The sequence below is a fragment of the Rutidosis leptorrhynchoides genome, chromosome 4, assembly GCF_046630445.1.
Source record: "Rutidosis leptorrhynchoides isolate AG116_Rl617_1_P2 chromosome 4, CSIRO_AGI_Rlap_v1, whole genome shotgun sequence".
Lineage (NCBI taxonomy): Eukaryota > Viridiplantae > Streptophyta > Magnoliopsida > Asterales > Asteraceae > Rutidosis > Rutidosis leptorrhynchoides.
In genome coordinates this window covers 425,562,223-425,581,473 of record NC_092336.1, presented here as the reverse complement: position 1 = coordinate 425,581,473, position 19,251 = coordinate 425,562,223, and the positions used below count along the sequence as shown (strand labels likewise).

General features: G+C 35.9%; 1 pseudogene; it reads left to right on the top strand.

The window, feature by feature from the left end:
* LOC139845251 (geranylgeranyl transferase type-2 subunit beta 1-like) overlaps positions 1-19,251 on the top strand; it is a 40,429-nt pseudogene that overhangs the window by 10,692 nt on the left and 10,486 nt on the right.

Genomic DNA, 19,251 nt, shown 5'->3' with positions numbered 1-19,251 from the left:
AGTTGTCGATCAATTACCTCGCGTATCCAATGATAGCGAATATCAATATGTTTTGTACGAGAATGGTACATGGAGTTCTTGCTCAAATCTAGAGCACTCTGACTGTTACAATGTACCTTGTACTCCTTTTGCTTGATTCCAAATTCTTGGAGATAACGCTTTAACCACAACATTTCTTTACCAGCTTCTGCGGCAGCAATATATTCTGCTTCGGTTGTGGATAATGCAACATATTTCTGTAGTCTTGACTGCCATGAAACAGCTCCTCCTGCAAAAGTGTAAATGTATCCTGAAGTAGATCTCATACTATCAGGGTCTCCAGCCATATCTACATCTGTATAGCCTTCCAAGATTGGATCAGCTCCCCCGTAACAAAGACATATCTTTGTTGTAACCTTAAGATATCTGAGAATCCATTTTACCGCATTCCAATGCTCTTTCCCAGGGTTGGAGAGAAAACGACTCACCGTTCCCACTGCGTGAGCAATATCGGGTCTTGTACACACCATCGCATACATCAAATTCCAACTGCTGAAGAATATGGTACTGAAGACATCTCCCCGATCTCTTCATTGGATGAGGGACAAGAACTCTTGCTTAACTTGAAATGGTTGGCTAATGGAATGCTAACAGGTTTGGCATTGTTCATATTGAAACGTGAAAGCACTCGTTCAATATACTTCTCCTGAGATAGCCATAATCTTCTATTCTTCCTATCTCGTGTAATCTGCATTCCTAAAATTTGTTGAGCATGTCCTAAGTCTTTCATGTCAAAAGACTTAGAGAGTTCCTTCTTCAGCGGGTTGATCTTCGTTGCATCTTTCCCTACGATCAAAATATCATCTACATATAGTAGAAGAGCAACGAAATCTCCTTCAGAAAACTTCTGAATGTAGACGCACTCATCTGCTGCAGTTTTCTTGTACCCTTGACTCACCATGCATGAGTCAAACTTCTTGTACCACTGCCTAGGTGCCTGCTTTAAACCGTACAAATTTTTCTTCAGCTTGCATACGAGGTTATCTCCTGAAACCTCAAAACCTTCTGGCTGCTCCATGTAAATTTCTTCATGTAAATCTCCATGAAAAAAAGCTGTCTTTACATCCATCTATTCAAGCTCCAAGTTCATACTTGCGACCAAACCAAGTATGACTCTAATTGAAGTCATCTTGACTACTGGTGAAAAGTTGTCGATCAATTACCTCGAGTATCCAATGATAGCGAATATCAATATGTTTTGTACGAGAATGGTACATGGAGTTCTTGCTCAAATCTAGAGCACTCTACCTGTCACAATGTACCTTGTACTCCTTTTGCTTGATTCCAAATTCTTGGAGATAACGCTTTAACCACAACATTTCTTTACCAGCTTCTGCGGCAGCAATATATTCTGCTTCGGTTGTGGATAATGCAACACATTTCTGTAGTCTTGACTGCCATGAAACAGCTTCTCCTGCAAAAGTGTAAATGTATCCTGAAGTAGATCTCATACTATCAGGGTCTCCAGCCATATCTGCATCTGTATAGCCTTCCAAAATTGGATCAGCTCCCCCGTAACAAAGACATATCTTTGTTATTGATAACTTCCAGCTGTAATCTAGAATCGTCTAGATATTCAAAGTTGTCAACTTTGACAACTCATATGGAAGTGTTCAAATTGGAAATAATGACGGCTACAACTTTGACAACTCATGTAGAAGAAGCAAAGTTAGAAACTTGTAACATCCCATTTTTCCCGTACATATTGAAAGGTACATACTTAATCATTTGTACGTTATAACTCGTTAGCTTATGCGTAAATGTATGAATATATGTGTGTGTGTGTGTGTGTGTATACATACATATATATATATATATATATATATATATATATATATATATATATATATATATATATATATATATATATATATATATATATATATATATATATATATATATATATATATATATATATACTTGATAATGTGTGCATATATAAGTTTTTACTGGGGTTTCGATAGCGTTAAGTCTTGTGAGACTATAATTGAAGGCTAGGTGAATATAGGAAGCGGGATTGGAGTGTACGAATTAAATAAGATCGAAAATTGTTTAAAGTGGTCGAGTTGTTCAGATGCAGCCTTAAGCCGCGCCGCGACAAAATGGTTTGCGCCGCGGCATATCAAACAAACCAGGATCAGAAAGTGGGTTAAGAAAGGTTGATTTTCCCGTTGTACGTCACGCCGCGATGAATTAAGCCGCGCCGCGGCAATACTGCTGGACAGACTCCGGTTTTAGCTCAAATTAAATGACTTTAAGGGGAAAATTGGTAATTTGGCGTATAAATCTGATGGGAGCATTAAATCCCAGCCACTTATATTTCTTTTCTCTTTTCTTTCCAATTTCTCTCCCAAAACACAAAACCCATTTAGATTCAACTTAAGATTTGGAGTTGGAGATTTGTGAATCAAACCTAGGAGCAAGAATTAAAGTTGTTCTCCTTGTTACTAGCTACAAGAGGATAGTCTTGGCAAGTTCTAACTTTATGTTTTAAGTTTTAATTGGTTAATGGCTAGGGTTTTGGTTACTAGAGACTTGTATGACCCATTTGGGGGTAAAATGGGTGAATTTGGGTTATGTTGTTGTAATGAAACCCTACTAGCCACAATCTAGGGTTTTGTGAAATGACCCGTTCATATACATTATAAACGATTCACAATAGTTGATTACATTGCGAGGTATTTGACCTCTATATGATACATTTTACAAACATTGCATTCGTTTTTAAAAGACAAAATTTCTTTACATCGAAAATTGACAGGCATGCATACCATTTCATAATATCCACTATCCAACTATAAATTGATTTAATAATAATATTAGATGAACTCAATGACTCGAATGCAACGTTCTTCGAAATATGCTATGCAAGACTCCAAGTAATATCTTTAAAATGAGCAAATGCACAGCGAAAGATTTCTTTAACACCTGAGAATAAACATGCTTTAAAGTGTCAACCAAAAGGTTGGTGAGTTCATTAGTTTATCATAATCATTTATTTCTATCATTTTAATAGACCACAAGAATTTCATTTCCAGTTCTCATAAATATACGTCCCATGCATAGAGACAAAAATAATCATTCATATGGTGAACACCTGGTAACCGACATTAACTAGATACATATAAGAATATCCCCTATCATTCCGGGATCCTCCTTCGGACATGATATAAATTTCGAAGTACTAAAGCATCCGGTACTTTGAATGGGGTTTGTTAGGCCCAATAGATCTATCTTTAGGATTCGCGTCAATTAGGGTGTCGGTTCCCTAATTCTTAGATTACCAGACTTTAATAAAAAGGGGCATATTCGATTTCGATAATTCAACCATAGAATGTAGTTTCAATTACTTGTGTCTATTTCGTCAAACATTTATAAAAGCGCATGTATTCTCAGTCCCAAAAATATAAAGGGTAAAAAGGCAAATGAAACTCACCATACTGTATTTCGTAGTAAAAATACATATAACGTCATTGAACAAGTGCAAGGTTGGCCTCGGATTCACGAACGTATCAATATTGAGATTCAATATTGCAGGAAAGGTACGTAGACGCAACGGAAATGATAAACACTATATTGACCTCACGAGCATACCCATGAACCATACTCAATCACCTCCATAACTATAACCCATAATTTCCTTAATCCTATCCTACTCGAAAAACAATTTCGAAATCACTCGGACAGCACTCCGTCGTAATATTTTATGTATACTAATAATATCTTGAAATAATACGGAGTAAATATATATATGTAAATCGATTGAGAGAGTTTAGAGAAAAATATTTTCAAGTTTCTATGAAATAATGAAACCTATTGAATTCTATTTATAATAGATTTTTGAATTATTAAAGTGAATTATTAAAGTATGAATTATTAAAGTGAATTATTAAAGTATGAATTATTAAAGTGGATTATTAAAGTATGAATTATTAAAGTGAATTATTAAAGTATGAATTATTAAAGTGAATTATTAAAGTTAAAGTAAAGTAAAAATAAAGTAAATGTAAAGTTTAAGTATAGTAAAAGTATAAAACTATGTACGTATAATACGCGTATAAATATATATAATATTAATTTAAATCGTTATATATATTTAATAAAATAAAATATAAATATCGTTATCTTTATCATACTAGTTAAGTAATGAGTTGTCAAAAGTGGTTCTAGATATTTATAAAAGTTATATACGTTTTAATAATAAAGTTCTTTTTAAACTGAAAACGTTTTTGTACGTTTGAAACTAAATAGATCAATCGAGTCTTTATGAGATTCAATCTTCCACCATCCTTTGTCTAGTTCTCAATGATTGACAATTTGTTCTTATTTATAAATCACTTTACCATTTTTCGAATATTGTTAAAACGGAAAGATTTCTCAAATCTACGTGGGCCTTTCAATAGCGACTTGTAATCATAATTCAATATATCTGATAATTCAATCATTTGATCTTATCTTCTAATTCCATTGATAAATATTTTGAAACAGATACAATCATATAAAGTATTTAATCTAATATTTTGTTTACGTTTCAAGTTATAATATATATACACATATACATATATAATCATATTCGTTTAATGGTTCGTGAATCGTTGGAACATGGTCGAGGTTGAATGAATGTATGAACATAGTTTAAAATTCTTGCAATTTAACTTAACAAATATTGCTTATCGTGTCGGAAACATATAAAGATTAAAGTTTAAATTTGGTTGGAAATTTCCGGGTTGTCACAGTACCTACCCGTTAAAGAAATTTCGTCCCGAAATTTGAGTGGAAAGGTCGTGAATGATAATAAGTATGTTTTCATGATGCATACGGGCTGAAAATTCGAGTTTTATCATCAGCGAATAATTTGGATAAACAATCCATTTATATGAAGAGTACGAATGAAGCTAACATAGAAGAGTGAAATGAGTAAGTGTAGATTCATCTTATCATTTGACGTAGATATGATTGATTCCCAGATTTCAAGGGATTTGAAGAAAATCTTCTTAATAAGATTTGACTCTCCGGTAATCAAGGGAATTAGGATCCGCTTTAAATGCGATCATCCATTTTAATTGTTCTGTCAGAGATTTTCTTATAAATTCACCTCCTTCGTTTCCTTACAACTCACACCTTCTGTTGATGCATTTTATGCAAGTTCCTAGACATCTACCCGCGTCCATTGCAGGTACAACAGTTTACAGGCCACCATGATTGCTCGTTATTATTCTATCTGTGTTTGTATGTGGTTACAGGAACTGCAGGAATGAGATTTAGATGTTTAACTATGTTAGACTTAGTCAGACGTACGAGTGAAGCCTCACTAGTACAGCTGACAGGCTCATACGCACGGTTGATGCTGAGCTAAGTCACAATTACAACCTAAATGAGAAGACACGAGTGAGTGATCACCCGTATGACTGATGAAGCCAACTCGTACGCGTGATGAATGAATCGTATAGGTGAGTCAACAGCAGGGGTATATAAAGTCTCATGTTCTTCATTTTAGGTTAAGCCTCTCATTTGTTACACACACTCAGATCTAGTGAGCTTCTCCGATTCTCTCTCAGTACAAGTCACCCAGGTGGTGAATAATAGCTCTAGGTATTGATCTAATCACACTTGATTTAGTTGTGGTTTGACTAAATTAATCAAAAAAGACTTAACCTATTCACTAGAGGGTTTGATTCACTTATTCCGCCATTGTGTGAGTTAAATCTGTTGATTTCTAAGTTCCTAGTCATGTTTCATCACCTTCTATTCTTTTCCCCTCAACTCATATTTTAAAGTATTCATCAATATGCTCCATCCAGATCTGATTCTCGATATACTTCTAACTTTCATATCGGTCATTCTTCTTTTTCATCTACCGTAGAAAGAATCTATTTACTTCTACTATACTCTTGGGTTTATAGTGTTTCTAGTTCTCCCGTGTCTTTATATTGCTATATGCATCGATATATATGGTTTATAATTTCTGGTTTGTCGTTGGGATTTATATGTTCCCTTATATTTCAAAGTATCTGCTTCTGTCTTCTATAATCATTATCATTCACAGTTAATGCTCTCTTTTATTTGCTGCAATTTATACTCCAATTTCTATTTCGGAGTTTTGTCCTTTCGTTTCTTCTTCTTGCGATTAAGCACCGCTTGTAATGGTCCAGAATTCACAGATATGAATTTCGGAATGAACATTGTTAATGTTCTAGGAAGAAAATTGTGATGGCACGATCTTGACTTGTCAAATTACTAGAATACCTTGGAAAAGGCCGAATCATCAAGAAATATTTTCTTGATATTTTAGAGGTTAAATAGAATACAAGAGTCGTATAACATGGCACATGATGATGTTATGATCTGTGAATCATCACGTTCCATTTAGAAACTCAGCATGACTTACTGTAATATAATCACATTGATCAAGTGTCATTATATTATACTAATTCATGCTTCAGTTCCCAACATTACTTCAAAATATTCCTATTTTAAACTTGAATGTTTCAGAATTTTGAAACTAAAATAGTTTCTTTTATGATGTAATACAAATAGCGCGAAGAGGTAAATGATTTCAAATAAGAAAAATTAAGAAAATATCTTCAGAAATATGGAGGATATTTATAATGAAAGATATGATGATATTTTAGAATTTCTAATATCAGAGGATGATGAAGAATATTGTCCGCAGGGGTTTAGAGTCAGGAGCAAGGTATTCATTAATGACTTCAGTAGGTACTGAATCATTTGGATCCTTTGAAGTCAGGTTCAGTCTTTGTAATTTGTCCACAGCCTCCTTCCTACTTTGCTCAATCCATTTTCCAGTTCCAAAACTTCTCTTTTTCTGCGCTTTGCCAACACACTTCATCATTATCATCCAGCTTTTACCGTTTAAAGTCGTTTATAGTTTTTGCTGCTTCATCAGCATTTTTTTTTCCGTTTTCGGAGAACCAATTCGTAGTTTGGAGTGTTTTTCAGAAACTTCACATTCAAATTAAGTCCAGAAGATAGACGTTATATATACACATATAACTGTTGGTGTAGACATCCTGCGAGATTTCAAAATACTGATTGCTAATTTCCAATGATTCGTATGGCAATTCTCATTACAAGATGCGAATGAGTAAATGATGGGGTTTCAATGAATAATTATAATGACTTTTTGGAGAGGCTAAAGTCAAAGGGTAATGAAGTTGTTGGTACATCTGCTAATAATGTGGTGGAATGTAAAAGGTTCCCTGGTAACGAAGGTGTATATCTCAAGGTTATAATAAGGTTAGTCTGACTGAAAAGTTGAAGTTGACTTGCTGGAGCTGTGACAAAACTGGCTACTTTGAATAGGAGTCGCAAAGTTATTTTTGTTAATAAATGCCAAAGAATCTGACGCGGATACGTTGTTTAAACTTTTACTTTGGTTTCAAGAGTTTTTCGGGTACATAACTGTGGGTAACATGTAGTTGGATCATCATCTCGATTGCTCATCATTCGAAGTGTCTTCAGAAATTTTCGAAGGGTTTGAACACAGATTGTAATCGTTAACATACATTTGATGTTCTAACACAGTTTTGAAGTTAAAATATAGCTTGTGAAAGATGTAAGGATCTAAGAGTGATGATTTTGGTCATATCTCAAGTTGAATTTTGAGATTTCAAAATCAGAATATGTAATTAAATTTTGAATGAGTATGGTTGTTTTGATTTCTATAAAAGAATGTATATTGTTGTGAAAGTAGGGAGTATAATGGATGATTTGCTGAATCAGATTCGAAGAATTTAACATATTAATTGTGAATTTATATATCTCTCGTGTATTACCTACCCGTTAAAAAAAAAATTTCACAATTAATATTTTGTACAAAAGAATTTTATTACAGTCTTTATGAAAATATATATATGTATATTTTCTTCAGATGTAACATAGATTTAATGAGTTAATGTTAAATTAAACTCATTTGATTTACGGTTGAAACTAGAATTGAATAATCCCTAAAGGCTTTAAAAAGTACATAACTTTTACGCAGTATTTCTTTAATGACATTGAAATTATGAATCAATACTTCATTATTTGTTGATGTATGATGTTCGGTTCGTGGAATTCTTGTGAATTTCGCAAAGTACGAATGATGTTATCTGAAAAGTTTCGGGTACATCGATGATGAAAGTGTAAAATCAAATATATACTTGATTTATTATGAATTGGAATTTGTTGAATTGCGACAGAGATTGTAGTTAACGCTGGTTAAGTTGCGGCCGAAGGACGTACATTATTGCATATTTGTAATATGAATTAACCGAGTAGTTAAGATTCACACACAATAGCTTAGCACGGAAAGATTTATTTCAATATATATATATATATATATATATATATATATATATATATATATATATATATATATATATATATATATATAATATATATATATATATATATAATATACATATAATTTCTTCAGAGGGAATGAGTTAATTCTTCATAACTCGTTGATACAATATACACGTTTTTGATTCGTAATGATGTCCACAGTGATTCTTGAACTGACGGAGTTTGTGATGTTATCGGTGTTGTTGATTCGGATGTTGACTGTACTGACGATGCTGGTAACGCTGACGGTACTGTTGATGCTGTTGGTAAAGCAAGTTTAGCTTGTTAATCACACACCATTTTTGTCAGGGTTTCTACTCTTCCTTCTATCATTTTGGTTCGCTTAACTGATTTATGGTTAGGGCAGGATTAGATAATCTCTAAGACTTTAGAGATTACATAATCACCGCGGAATGTTTCTCCAATGAAGTTATGAATTAATACTTCGTCAGTTATTGTTGTTGGTACTCCTTGGTATCTATGGTGCGTATGACGTTGATGATCGTGGGACAGATTGTGAAGTTGAGGTTTACGACGCGGTTGTGGTTGGAGGTGGTAATGGTACTATTGGCGTTGATGATGGTGGTACTGGTTATGCTGCTGGTGTTTGTAATCTCTGCACCATATTCTCCAAAGCCACTACCCGAGCGCGAAGCTCGTTGACTTCTTCTATTACACCGGGGTGATTGTCGGTTCGGACGAGCGGATAAATAAAATCTAAAATTTGATGTAATATATAATCGTGACGAGATACTCTGGAAATGAGCGAGAAAATGGTGTTTCGGACAGGTTCGCCGGTAAGTGCTTCAGGTTCTTCGTCAAGAGGGCAATGTGGTGGATGGAAGGGATCACCTTCTTCTTGTCTCCAATGATTGAGGAGGCTACGAACCCATCCTCAATTCATCCAGAATAGGTGATGACTGATTGGTTGATCTATTCCGGTCACACTGCTTTCGGAGCTTGAATGGGATTAAATTTCGGAATCTGAGTGACTTGAACTGATGACGAATTCCATTTCGTACGATTGGATAAAGGATTTTTTTTTTTTTTTTTGATATGAAATGATTTTGGCTAACGGATGGTATTCTAATTACATAGAATATATATATATATATATATATATATATATATATATATATATATATATATATATATATATATATATATATATATATATTAAAAGATTTCGTAGATTACGGAGGACTTTGCGGGATATGTCAGGCAAAGTTTAAAGTAACAGATACGATAAGATATGATTTAGCAGATATGCTAAGATATGAATTTTTGTCTATACACTATTCATGCAATCAATGCAGCAAGACGTGTCTTAGACTAAAAATGATAAGCAGGTAATTTCCTGAGGATGATAAGTAGTTAATTTTTGACACAAAATGATAAGCAAAACTTTTGACATGCAGACACGGTCGAAGTCCAGACTCACTAATGCATCCTATAGACTTATCAGTTAGACACATTAATGCAGACCTGGTTCGCTAAGACCACCGCTCTGATACCAACTGAAATGACCCGTTCATATACATTATAAACGATTCACAATAGTTGATTACATTGCGAGGTATTTGACCTCTATATGATACATTTTACAAACATTGCATTCGTTTTTAAAAGACAAAATTTCTTTACATCGAAAATTGACAGGCATGCATACCATTTCATAATATCCACTATCCAACTATAAATTGATTTAATAATAATATTAGATGAACTCAATGACTCGAATGCAACGTTCTTCGAAATATGCTATGCAAGACTCCAAGTAATATCTTTAAAATGAGCAAATGCACAGCGAAAGATTTCTTTAACACCTGAGAATAAACATGCTTTAAAGTGTCAACCAAAAGGTTGGTGAGTTCATTAGTTTATCATAATCATTTATTTCTATCATTTTAATAGACCACAAGAATTTCATTTCCAGTTCTCATAAATATACATCCCATGCATAGAGACAAAAATAATCATTCATATGGTGAACACCTGGTAACCGACATTAACTAGATACATATAAGAATATCCCCTATCATTCCGGGATCCTCCTTCGGACATGATATAAATTTCGAAGTACTAAAGCATCCGGTACTTTGAATGGGGTTTGTTAGGCCCAATAGATCTATCTTTAGGATTCGCGTCAATTAGGGTGTCTGTTCCCTAATTCTTAGATTACCAGACTTTAATAAAAAGGGGCATATTCGATTTCGATAATTCAACCATAGAATGTAGTTTCAATTACTTGTGTCTATTTCGTCAAACATTTATAAAAGCGCATGTATTCTCAGTCCCAAAAATATAAAGGGTAAAAAGGCAAATGAAACTCACCATACTGTATTTCGTAGTAAAAATACATATAACGTCATTGAACAAGTGCAAGGTTGGCCTCGGATTCACGAACGTATCAATATTGAGATTCAATATTGCAGGAAAGGTACGTAGACGCAACGGAAATGATAAACACTATATTGACCTCACGAGCATACCCATGAACCATACTCAATCACCTCCATAACTATAACCCATAATTTCCTTAATCCTATCCTACTCGAAAAACAATTTCGAAATCACTCGGACAGCACTCCGTCGTAATATTTTATGTATACTAATAATATCTTGAAATAATACGGAGTAAATATATATATGTAAATCGATTGAGAGAGTTTAGAGAAAAATATTTTCAAGTTTCTATGAAATAATGAAACCTATTGAATTCTATTTATAATAGATTTTTGAATTATTAAAGTAAATTATTAAAGTATGAATTATTAAAGTGAATTATTAAAGTATGAATTATTAAAGTGGATTATTAAAGTATGAATTATTAAAGTGAATTATTAAAGTATGAATTATTAAAGTGAATTATTAAAGTTAAAGTAAAGTAAAAATAAAGTAAATGTAAAGTTTAAGTATAGTAAAAGTATAAAACTATGTACGTATAATACGCGTATAAATATATATAATATTAATTTAAATCGTTATATATATTTAATAAAATAAAATATAAATATCGTTATCTTTATCATACTAGTTAAGTAATGAGTTGTCAAAAGTGGTTCTAGATATTTATAAAAGTTATATACGTTTTAATAATAAAGTTCTTTTTAAACTGAAAACGTTTTTGTACGTTTGAAACTAAATAGATCAATCGAGTCTTTATGAGATTCAATCTTCCACCATCCTTTGTCTAGTTCTCAATGATTGACAATTTGTTCTTATTTATAAATCACTTTACCATTTTTCGAATATTGTTAAAACGGAAAGATTTCTCAAATCTACGTGGGCCTTTCAATAGAGACTTGTAATCATAATTCAATATATCTGATAATTCAATCATTTGATCTTATCTTCTAATTCCATTGATAAATATTTTGAAACAGATACAATCATATAAAGTATTTAATCTAATATTTTGTTTACGTTTCAAGTTATAATATATATACACATATACATATATAATCATATTCGTTTAATGGTTCGTGAATCGTTGGAACATGGTCGAGGTTGAATGAATGTATGAACATAGTTTAAAATTCTTGCAATTTAACTTAACAAATATTGCTTATCGTGTCGGAAACATATAAAGATTAAAGTTTAAATTTGGTTGGAAATTTCCGGGTTGTCACATTTTGGTCTTGTGATTTGAGGTTGTAAGTGTCAAATGGTGTTGTTAGTCACTAATACACTTTTAGATTAATGAAAGAAGTGTTAATGGGTGAGTTTGACTTGATTGTGAGTCTAAGTAATTAAAAGGGGTCAAAAATGTGCTAGTTGACCTAATTGGGTGAAATGGGTATGAAATGCCATAAATTTGTGTTAGTTGAAGTTAGTAGACTTTAATTCACTAGCTTTAGTGATTAAAGTCGGGTCTTGGCCATTTAAGGGTGGTTTGGTGTGGTTGAGTCATTTAATGCAAATCGGGTCATTAAATGCTCAAGTATGTGTAATGTGGTTAATTCCACTAGTTGTGTAATTGAATGTGTACTTATATAATAGGTACTTTGCTTTGAAGCCTTCGGAAGCATTAAATCACCACCGAAGTGTTAAGGTGAGTGGAATAATTATATGCGTGCATATATGATGTATTTATTTGTGTAGTATGAGTGGTGAAGTGTCGAGGTGTTAAGACACCACTTCTCACGTGATGGGTGAAGCATCGAGGTGTTAAGATGCCACCAAGGGGTGAAGTGTCGAGGTGTTAAGGTACCACTCCGTAGGATAGATGGGTGAAGCATCGAGGTGTTAAGATGCCACTCGGGGTGAAGTATCGAAGTGTTAAGATGCCACCCGTGGGGTTAATGTATGAGGTGTTAAGTGCACTAATGGTTGTTATGAACTTTAACGGTCTTTAAATACCGTTCCCTCGTTCGATTGGTTAACCATGGTTGTGTGTGGATTGTAGCATATTATATTGTTTAAACTATATGCTATTGTTATGCTAGCTCGTATGGTGGAAGGTTTGGTAATATACTTGGGATGGTATGATTATTTATATTGCTAGCATGTATGCGGTAAATGTGCGAGTGATTGCAAGTAAGTAGGTTGTATATGTAAACGTATAATTGTTGCACTCACTAAGCATTAGCTTACCCCTCTCGTTGTTTATCTTTTTAGATGCAGGTGTGGACAAGGGCAAGGGGGTTGTTGGGTACTAGGTGTCCCTTGATGATGTTATGTTGGAGCTTTTGGAAGTTGGCCTAGCGTTTTGGGTAGTTTAGTCCCAAACCATGCTCGATGTGTTGTTTGGTTTAAAACTATCATTTTTGTAATGGTCAAACTTGTATCACATTCGTTAATGGCCTTTGTGCCTTTTGTAAACACTAAACTTGTCGTATGTTTTAACGAAACGTGTGGAATGGTTTACATATTTAATTGGCGCGTAAATGTGTATTATTTAAAAAAAAAAAAATTACCGTATGGAATACGGGTTGGGTTGTTTCAAGTGGTATCAAAGCATGGTCTAAGGGATTTAGGCGACTTGAGATAGGTGCCTAGACTTAGACTTTATTGTGTATGCGCTTTTATGCAGGACTTGTAGGACTTCGGGTCGAATCGGGAATTGTTAATGCTTAGGTTTATGTGATTTAACCTTGCACCAATTGTTTTGTGTTGTAGTTGAAATCATCAAGCGAGATGGACGTTGTACTAGCAAGTTAATACGACGTGCTCGCGTAACAATGATTAGCTACCATTGTTACGGGTGCAAATCGTGTCAAACAAGTAATGTACGGCGATTGTTGAGTAAGATGGAGTAGTGTGGTGTATACGTATATGCATACGTGTTATGTCCTTTTGTTTCGTTCGTTGTTTAATCTTTTCCGTTTTATAGAATGAAGACGAGAAACGGACATGACACCGAAAATGGGGGCACTAGTGAGGACGCCGAGTTGACGGCCAAGATTGAGGCCATTCTTAAAAGTCAAAAGGCGGAGTACCTTGTGGATATCAAGAAGATGTTCCTAGACTCAATTGACGAGCAATTGGTCAATGTAGTCAAAGAACAAGTTAAGGCCGTCCTACATGAATATAATGTGGGAAGACGTGACTTTTTCTATAAAAACTTTAAGGATGCTCAACCACCTACTTTTGAGGGCGAAAGAGACCCGTTAAAGAGTGCCCGGTGGATCTCCGATATGGAGGAGGCCTTTCGAACTTGTGAATGCCCGATTGATAAAAAGACAAGGTATGGTTGTAGCATGCTAAGAGGTAATGCGAAGCTATGGTGGGATGCAAAAATCCAAGTTTATGGCGAAGAACAATGCATGGATTTTACTTGGGAAGAATTCAAAACGGAGTTTTTCCAAGAGTACCGAACTTCGGCCGACCTTACTCGACTTAAGGACGAGTTGCGTTCCTTGAGGCAAGGGTCGATGGATTTGAATACTCTTAAATCCGTTACTTGTCAAAAACTTAATTTTGCCCGGAGTATGTCGGGAATGATAAGATGTTGAAGGAAGACTTTTACCGAATCTTGAATGACTGATTATCAAGAAAAGATTAGTGTGAACATGGTGAAGAGTTTTGATGAGTTGTTTGATATGGCCAAAGGGTTTGAGCCACTCATCTTGAGAAAGAGTGGCTTTACCTTCGGCAAAAAGAAGTTTGAAGCTATTAGTCATTCGAACTTTTCTAACAAGAAGCACAAGAAGGGCTCCGAGAGTGTTGGTAGTGTTAAGAAGGGTGCTTCCGGTGATTTTACTTATGCTTGCTACAATTGTGGGCAAAGGGGGCACATGGCTCGTGAGTGCCCAAAACAATCATCCACAACCAAGCTCACTTGTTTTAATTGCGGTAAAGAAGGGCATAAGAAGCCGGAGTGTCCCGACTTGCGGAGTGATCATGTTAGGAGGTTAGAGAAGGCGGCGGGCATGGCTAAGGGGCGAAATTATTTGATGACCAATGATGAGGCCAAGCATTCCAATGAAGTTGTCTCAGGTACTTTCATGGTTAACTCTAATCCGGCACGGATATTATTCGATTCAGTGCTAATTTGTCTTTTGTGTCGCCTCGATTTGTATCTAAGCTTAACAAACTGCTAGCTAAGTTAAGTCGTCCGGTAGAAGTCGAAATAGCGGACGGCAAGACGGTGCTAGTGGTTGATGTGTGTAAAAATTGTGATGTTGTGTTTGGTGCCGAAAACTTTAAAATCGATCTCATTCCTATGACTTTGGGTGATTTTGATATCGTTGTTGGTAAGTATTGGCTCGATCGAAATAGAGCCGATATCGCATGCCATGAAAAATCTATTCGAGTGAAGACCCCAAGTGGGGGAGAGTTAATTATTCACGGTGATAAGCGTAGGAGACTTGTGCCGATATGCACTTTTGCACGGGCACATCGTTCTCTTGTTGGTGGTGGCATGGATTTTCTTGCCCATGTTGTTGATACTCGTGATGAGCCACCACCCATTCGTGAAATTCCGGTGGTTAGTGAATTTGAAGACGTTTTTCCGGATGAGTTACCGGGTGTTCCGGCGGAAAGACAAGTTGAATTTCGCATTGAGTTGGTTCCGGGAGCTACTCCTATTGCTAAAACTCCTTATCGTTTAGCACCAACGAAAATGCAAGAGTTGTTAAATCAAACCCAAGAGTTGCTTGAAAAGGGTTTCATTCGACCGAGTGCTTCGCCATGAGGCGCTCCGGTTTTATTCGTGAAGAAGAAGGATGGTAGTATGCGGATGTGCATCGATTATCGGGAGTTGAACAAAGTGACGGTCAAGAATCGTTATCCATTGCCTAGGATTGACGATTTGTTTGACCAACTCCAAGGTGCGACGTATTTCTCTAAAATCGACCTACGGTCTGGCTATCACCAAATGCGGGTCCGTGAGGAAGACATATAGAAAACGGCTTTTCGAACGCGTTATGGGCATTTTGAGTTTGTAGTTATGCCTTTTGGTCTTACGAATGCACCGGCGGCATTCATGGATCTTATGAACCGAGTGTGCCAACCTATTTTGGACAAGTCGGTAATTGTGTTCATCGACGACATACTTGTTTATTCTAAAAGTATGAAGGAACATGAGCACCATTTGCGTGAAGTGTTGAAGACATTGCGGAAGGAGAAGTTGTATGCAAAATTCTCCAAATGTGAATTTTGGCTAAGGGAAGTTCAATTCCTTGGCCATATTGTGAATCAAGAAGGAATTCAAGTAGACCTGGGGAAGATAGAAACGGTGAAGAGTTGGGGACAACCGACTACGCCTACGGAAATCCGAAGCTTTCTCGGATTGGCCGGTTATTATCGTCGGTTCATCCAAGACTTTTCTAAGATTGCTTCTCCTTTGACTAAATTGACGAGGAAGAACGTAAGGTTCAATTGGGAGAACGAGAAAGAAATCGCTTTTCAATTGTTAAAAGAGAAATTGTGTCAAGCTCCGGTGTTAGTGTTGCTGGAAGCGGTAAAAGACATGACGGTTTATTGTGATGCTTCTTTAAATGGGCTCGGGTGTGTTTTGATGCAAAGAGGTAAAGTCATCGCTTACGCCTCTCGAAAATTAAAGGTTCACGAAAAGAGATACCCGACTCACGATCTTGAATTGGCGGCGGTGGTTCATGCGTTGAAAATTTGGCGCCACTACTTGTATGGTGTCAAGTGTACGATTTATTCGGACCATAAGAGTTTGAAACATCTCTTTAATCAACGAGATTTGAATTATCGTCAATGTAGGTGGATGGATGTGGTAAAGGATTATGATTGTGAGATACTTTACCATCCGGGAAAGGCGAACGTGGTCGCGGATGCGTTGAGTAGAAAGAGTCAACATCCGGCGATACGAGTAGGATCATCACGCATGATTATTACTAACGATTTCCTTGTAAAGCTTGGAGAGATTCAAATAGAAGCGTATCTTCACAACAAGCATGAAGAGCGGACTGTGGGGCAAACGGAGTTCATTACTATGGGCTCGCGTGGTTTATTGTCGTTTCAAGGAAGAGTGTGGGTACCTAAGATGGGTGGTAACCGACAAGTGCTACTAGATGAAGCACATAAGTCAAAGTATTCCATTCATCGGGGTTCAACAAAGATGTACTATGACTTGAAGAAATATTATTGGTGGCCCGGCATGAAACGTGATGTGGTTAAGTATGTTGAACAATGCGTCACGTGTTTGCAAGTTAAAGCTGAACACCAAAAGCCGTACGGTAAGTTACAACCCTTGGAAGTCCCGAAATGGAAATGGGAGCACATTACCATGGACTTCATTACTAAGTTACCGAAGACGGCGAGAACCCAATATGATACGATTTGGGTGATAGTTGATCTGTAACAACCCAACCCTTATGCAACCGAAATATGCAAAAATAAAAAAAAATTTGTTTGTTCAGCAAATGGCGCGGCGCGCCATATGGCCGCGCGCCGCGCCAAACTGGTCTGTCCAAAAAGTCTTTAAACATGAAAAAGATTGGCCACTTCCCGACATATTTAGACGAAACGCTTTTACCCACATCTTCAAATATGTATAACTAACACGATTCAAACATAAAATAAGTTTTACAAAGTGGGGCCCACATCGGCCGTTTTACGAGTTTCATACGAAAGTTTGAGTTTCGACCACATTAGTTTAATTTCCAAACAAACTACGAGCATGATGTTTGGGGATAAACTACCCAAATCCTAGGCCGAATCCACAAGTAATCCAAGCAAGCAACCAAAAAGGGAAATCATCTAAATCCCGAGCATACCCTTGCCACGTCCGCCTCCGAACCTAAAAATGTAAACAACGAGAGGGTAAGCTAATGCTTAGTGAATGCAATACTTATACGCATACATACATAATCCAATTACTTGCATACACCTACACAACAACACAATAACATTAGCAAACCGCAATATCGAATAAACGAATAATCGTACGTACAACAAGTCAACATCATTAGCATAGAGATCTCAACAATAATATACGCCAAATACAAATACGTACAATGCTAATAAAATTACACATCCCAATATACCCAATGTCGACATTCGACTCGATGGTGGCCGACGAAGAGTAGTAGGTTAAAATCGTTAACTACTCACCACCCATCGCACGCGTACGTGGCCAACGAAGAGTAGTAGGTCAAAATCGTTAACTACTCACCACTACGCACCATGAGGCCGACGAAAAGTGCAACCGAAACGTTAACACTTACCTCAATCACAAGGATGGCCGACAAAAAGCGAAACCGCTTACCATCCCACAATAAGTGGCCAACGAAGAGCAGATTCCCAAACGGATACACTCACCACTTACCCCAACACACATATGCTGCCGACGAAGAGCGATAGGTCAAACATTAATCACTCACCACATATCTAAACATACACATGTAGCCGACGAAGAGTGATAGGTCAAACGTTAATCACTCGCTACATGCCCAAACACACACATGTGACCGACGAAGAGTGATAGGTCGAACATTAATCACTCGTCACATGATCACCTCCAATCGTGGTCAACAAAGAGTCATTCCTTTCGGATATAACTCACCACATTCCAAACACCATATATATACACACGTGGTCGACAAAGAGTGATAGGTCATACGTTTATCACTCACCACATACACAAAACGATTATAGCCAACTAAGAGCTATCCACACGGATATCACTCACTTTATTTTTCCCAACTCAAATGTGGTCCACGAAAAGTGAATCCTAACGGATGTCACTTACCACATCGCACACAAGCAACCAAATTATATACATAAGCGTATAAATATTCCACTAACCTTGATTACTTGAAAAGCAATCCCGCTTGAGCTCCTAATCGTCCAAATGCAATTTACCTAAGTAATTCACAAACAAATAAGCTAAACACTCTAGCTTATACCCAAAACACCAATAAGTGCAATTTCGACCCATTTGCACTTCCAAGCACAAACCGCGCCCAAACTAATCAATAATCACTAACACAAGTGAGAATGGTCCTAATATGCCAATCAAACCCAATCATAGGTGTTAAACACCTATCTTGCCCAAAATGACACTTAAACCCTAATTTGACCCATAAGAAGTCAATATCACGCCATTAGCAAGTTTTGACACCAAAACATATTTAACTCGGTTCTATGCTTCAACTTAATCCATTTTAAGTTTATAAACCTTATTAAATCGGCAGTTGAGTCATAATCATCAACAAACCCTAATTTTGACTCTAGTCAAAATTAGTCAACCATAAGAACCCTAATGGTTTCCAAAACACCAATAATCACTAACACTAGTGATTATACACCATTTACAAGTCTTAAACATGGTTAAATCATTAACCAACCTAAAACTCGCCAAATATCAAAATAGCAAGTTTCCATAAACCTTCTTCATCAACCAAATGGGTTTTTCAACTAACAATCTCAAACCCTAACTTGAATATCAAA